Below are 6,000 nucleotides of genomic sequence, written 5' to 3'. Positions count from 1 at the left end.
TTTCTTTCTTTTTAATTTTCTCTTCTTAATTAGCATGTAATAATTGTGTTAGCACACAAGGACCAGGCCAGATGCAAACTTCGCGGATCATCTCAGCTTTTTATTCAGGATCAAAGTTTCATGCAGGAACTTTGATGGACCCACTTTCCTGGTAGAAAATGAGCCACTGGCCAAAGGGGAAGTTTGTGCTTATATAGGTTATACTGAGAGGTAACCTAATTATTGCCAGAGCATGTCTAATGGAGGGTCTGGGGTCAGTGGTCAGTTGACCAGTTTGAGGGTGTGGCATCAGTACCTATCTCTTTCCCTCTAGGGTCTCATTGTACTATCATTGAGAAAGGATTTATTTTGGGAAGGGTCAATACTTTGGCTTCTTCCCAGAGACTGCCTGTCTAGGCTTGGATGGATATTTCCTCCCCAGGGCTTGTCTTGACACTGGAAAGAATGTATTGGAAAAGGATCCATGTTATCAATCAATGGCTTTAGTTTTTACTCACTTTTCCCAGGCTGCAGTATTCTGGTGTTTTTCATTTTCCATATCCAACAAATTGTACCCATTGGTAGGGTACAGTGTGACAATTTTACATATATACAATGTATTAAACATGTCTTTTCTTGACTTAATTGGTAGCCCTTCCTCATTTGAGTGAGGAAATATGGCAAGCTTTGGCAGAGAAAATCAAGACATATCACAGCAAATTATCAACGAGACTTTTCTGTTTTGTCCACTCCCTGACCACTGTTTTCCAGGGAGTTTGAAATGTGTGGATGTACATACACACACATCCCACTCATCTTCCTTCTGCTGAGGAAACTGTACCAGAGTAGGGCATGGCTGGAGCAGCAAATGTCACACTCCAAATGCTGCATTCACAGAGGCAGGAAGGAAAAGACATATCAGGTGCACAGCTTCGAAAGGTGTGGGAGGCCATCCTCCCACTTGATTTGAGTTACCTCCCTGGCTGGGTGAGAGGCGCTTAAACACAGCTGTGTTAAAAGCCTTCCCCACCCTTTCCCAGGTCCAAGGGCTTGTCCCTGCAGAGGCGTGCCTGGCCACTGACTTGAAGACCCAATCATCGTCCTTGACCTTGGGATGCTGCCCCCTTAACCTTCATTGGATGGGATTTTTTTTACTTTTTTTTTTTTTTTTTTGAGAGAGAGAGAGAGAGAGAGAGAGAGAGAGAGAGAGAGAGAGAGAGGGAGGGAGGGAATTTTACTATTTATTTTTTAGTTTTCGGTGGACACAACATCTTTGTTTGTATGTGGTGCTGAGGATCGAACCCGGGCTGCACGCATACCAGGCGAGCGCGCTACCGCTTGAGCCACATCCTCAGCCCAATTGGATGGGATTTTCCCTGGAGTTTTTTTGTTCCCCAATAAAAGCTCAATCCCTGGCGTGCTCTCCCTCTCTCGCCAGTCTCTTCTGTAAACCTCACCACCGCATTAGGTGGCTGGAGGCAGGAGCTAGGAGAAGCCGTCTCGGAGCTCGTGTTTAAGGTAATGAGAGTCTGTCTCTTTAACTTAAAACTCCCTAGTAATTTCTTATGAACCAAACCTTCTTTCATGAAGCTCGCACTGGTCACGTGGCAGAGAAAGGGAGTTTTCGAAAAATGTGGTCTTGAGACATCTCGTTGATGTTTTCAGAACACTTCAAATGGTAGCAGCAGATCTGCTGCTCAGTGGGGAAAAGTTCTTAGAGTTGGATTTAGCTGTCCTGGATCTCTTCTAGAGCTGGCCCATGCCTTGTCCTAGTGAAGCCGGAATTAGACAGGCAGTCAGTCTAGATAAGTAAATCAAGTCAGGTCGGATCAAGGAGACCAATTTTGAGTGAGTCCAGCAAGTTGGAGACTGTTCCCTGAGGGATTGAAATGTTAATTCCTTCAGAGCCCTCCCTCCATCCTTATCAAAAACCTCCTCCTGCTTCTACCTGTAGCCAAGGTAACCTGTCCCAGAAATTGCCCCTCCCTACAGGGAGTTATAAAGTTATAAAGTTGTTAATTAATGTGTCCTGGGCTGCTCCATCCTGCCCTTCCCCCTCCTGACCACCTGTTTCCCACCTCTTGGTCAACCCACTGAGCATTCCTGGGCCTCCTCATGTAGGCTGGAAGGAGAAAGATAAGGGGAAGAGGGCAGGAGAACAAAGGAAGCCTAGGACACATAAAAAGGTAGAACATCTCGCTTCTGGAGATACCAGGACACCAGCTATGGCCCCCTTCTCCCTCTGGGGAGAAGCCTCTGTTACACCTTTTTGAATAGGCCCTGCTTTATATGCTTGCCTCAGGTGCTTCTCTAATGTTCAAACTTCAACATGTGAGGGAGCAGGACTCGTCACCGATAACTGGTGGAACATTATTGAAAGCCCACTTCTCTGGGCCTCAGTTTCCCTCTTTAATCTAAATGTCTCTAGGTCCTCTGTTTTAAAAAAAAAAAAAAAACTTTTTTATTTGTCCCTAGGGCCTCTCTTGACACTGACATTTTAGGATGGTAATGGCAGCACTAATCTGGATTTGCCAGATCTAGGTGCCATTTCTTCGGGGCATCTTCACCTGTTTCCAGCCATCTGGGCTGTTTTTGGTGGTGGTAAGAAAATGGTAAGATGGGGCTGAATCTTGCTGTAGAACCTCTGGCCAGAGAGTCAGGCCTGGTATTGGATATTTCTGGATCAGCCAAAGGACAGAGAATGGAAGCTGGTGGACATGACCAAACTCAAATGTGTGCAAACCTACCTGAAGGAAGACTTGATGTACGAGATGGTGGCTATAACCATGGGTGCTAAGCTGCTAGGACTGTGCTCAGGCCAATGCCTGCCTGGTGATACTGCCTTCTAAAAAACTCTGAGCTCATAACCTACATTAAGACCCCTAGGAATAGAGGCATAGAGGTTGAGCAGTGCTGATGGAGCCCAGGAAATCATGGCTGTGCTAGGCAGAATAAGAGTCCTGAAGAGATGTTCATGTCCTAACCCCTAGAGCCTGTGACATAACCACCTGTGGCAAAAGAGTCATTCGTAGATTGTGGATTTTACAGTAGGGAAAACACCATGGATTATTCAAATGGCCCAAATAATTTGCATGGGAAAGGGGAAACTTTCTCAGCTGTGGTTAGATAGGTAGCTCTGATTAGGCAAATTTGGCCAGAGAATCAACATCGCTGGCATTGCAGATGGATGAGGGGGCTATGAGCCAAGGAATGCAGGAAGCCTCTTGAAACTGGAAGGGGAAAGGATTCTCTCCTAGAGCCTCCAGAAAGGAACATACCTTGCAGACACCTAGATCTTAGCCCATCCAGAGTCATGTAAAACTGTGACTTCCAGAAGTACACAATGATCAATCTGAGTTGCTTTAAGTCATTAAGTTTGTGGTAATTTGTTGTAGCAGCAATAGAAAACTAAAAGAATGACTGAGAATGAAATTAACCAGGAGATAAGGAGTATTGCCAAGGAATACAGTTCAATGAAGAAAATTGAAACTTTGGGCTGGAAATTACCTTTAACATTTCTTTTCGAAATTTTTTTTTTAGAAATTTTTTTTTTTTAAAGAGAGAGTGAGAGAGGAGAGAGGAGAGAGAGAGAATTTTCAATATTTATTTTTTAGTTCTCGGTGGACACAACATCTTTGTTGGTATGTGGTGCTGAGGATCGAACCCGGGCCGCACGCATGCCAGGCGAGCGCGCTACCGCTTGAGCCACATCCCCAGCCCCTCGAAAATTTTTATCAACACATGTTAATTGTGTATCTTGATGAATTTGGTATGATATTTCGATACATACACAGAGTGTGCATTGGTCATATCCAATCACCCCTTCCCACCCCTCTTTCCCTAATCTTCTCAGTCCCTATTGGTCACTATGCTATTTTCAGGTTGACATTTTCAGTTTCCATATATGAAACAGAACATGCAGTACTTGTCTTTCTATGTCTGGCTTAATTCACTTAACATAATGTCTTCCATTTCCATTCATTGTATTGCATATGACAGGATTTCTTCTTCATTTTTGTTCTAATTAGTATATATGACAGTAGAATGTACTTTGACACATCTTACATAAATGGGGTATAACTTCTCATTCTTCTGGTTGTATATTATGTGGTACAGGAGGCCACAGACGCCTTTCCTTCACTGCGAAGGTTAACTGTGATGGTCTGATTGCAAGTAAGAACATATTTATTGAACATCTGTTAGAATCATGCTCTGTACTAGGTGCTCTGAGTTCTTGCACTCTGATTCAATGTGTGATCTTTACACTATAGCACACAGCTCTCTGCATATCACAGGGCTCCAAAGAGATCCTTCTTTAGGAGATCACATGGAGATGCAGCACCAATGGGGTGAGAAGAATAAACAGGCAGGAGAGGAAACCTTGCTTCTAGCTTTACTCTCACACTTTAAGAAGGTACAAATCATAAGGCAAGGGGAGGATCTCTTTTGGTAATTGTCCACATTAACTTGGGATTGTAGGTCCAAATACAGTAGAAATCAGACATTAATCAAGAGGCTGCTTGCATTCCTTGGCTCATAGCCCCCTGTCCATCTGCAATGCCAGCAATGTTGATTCTCTGGCCATATTTGCCTAATCAGAGCTACCTATCTGACCACAGCTGAGAAAGGTTCCCCTTTCCCATGCAAATTATTTGGGTCCACTTGAATAATCCATGGTGTTTTTCCCTACTGTAAAATCCACAACTTAGTCAATCTACAAATGACCCTTTTGCCACAGGTGGTTATGTCACAGGCTCTAGGGGTTAGGACATGAACATCTCTTCAGGACTCTTGTTCTGCCTAGCACAGCCATGATTTCCTGGGCTCCATCAGCACTGCTCAACCTCTATGCCTCTATTCCTAGGGGTCTTAATGTAGGTTATGAGCTCAGAGTTTTTTAGAAGGCAGTATCACCAGGCAGGCATTGGCCTGAGTACAGTCCCAGCAGCTAATGAAGCCAGAATTAGATAAGCAGTCAGTATAGATAGGTAAATTGAGTCAGGTCTGATCAAGGAGGCCAATTTGAGTGAGTCCAGAAAGTTGGAGAGGGATTGAAATGCTAATGCCTTCAGAGCCCTTCCTCCACCCTTATCAAGATAACCTGCCCTTGCTCCAACAGGTTACCTGTTGTTAAGGTAACCTGTCCCAGGCATTGTCTCTCCTTTTAGGGAATTGTTAATTATGCCCCCTTCTTACTCAGATCTCCTTGGCCCCTCTGGCCCATCTGCTTCTCACCTTTTGGCCATCCCACCAGCATCTCCTGGGCCTTGTCTGGAAGGAGAGAGATAAGGGGAAGAGCAGAACAAAGGAAGCCTAGGACATATAAAAAGGCAAAACACCCTCACTTCTTGGGATACCAGCATACCAGCTATGGCCCCCTTCTCCCTCCCAGGAGAAGTCTATGTTACCCCTTTTCAAATAAGCCCTGATTTATATGCTTGCCTCCGCAGGCTTCTCTAATGTTATACTTCATTATGCGAGGAAGAAGAACTCCTCACCAGTAACTGATGGAATCAATATGAGAAAAGTAGAAATTGATATGGATTTAGCTATTTTTCAAGCTGTTGATAATTACTGATACCAAAACCTCTGCTAGTCAAATGCAGAAGTTGGTGGCATTCTGCAGGTCTGCAGAACCCACTGCCGAGCCATGGGGGAACTTGCTACAAAGTGGTTTCACCGGAAAGTATGGAAATTAGTAGAATCTAGTGACAGTCACTTTAGAAGAAAAGAAATGGCAAGAACAGAATAACCTTCAAGTTAAATCTGATGAAAAGCTGACTGTCGGGCAATGGCCTTATATAGTAACTATTCATCCCAATTTCCCCACGAGTCTTGTTTATGGTTGTTGTCCCATGAAATTATAAATAAAGTGCCATTCTTCCCACTAAAAATTATTCTGCTTTTGACAGTAAGTTGACTGCCACTTTGCTTACATAGCAGGTTTCAACTTAATGCTTTTTTGGCCCGAATACTATAAACTGGGTTGGATATATTGCCAGGATTTGAGAAAAAGTATGC

The sequence above is a fragment of the Spermophilus citellus genome (genome assembly GCF_964194105.1).
Source record: "Spermophilus citellus genome assembly, chromosome: 5".
NCBI classification, from domain to species: domain Eukaryota; kingdom Metazoa; phylum Chordata; class Mammalia; order Rodentia; family Sciuridae; genus Spermophilus; species Spermophilus citellus.
This window is presented reverse-complemented; position numbering follows the sequence as displayed.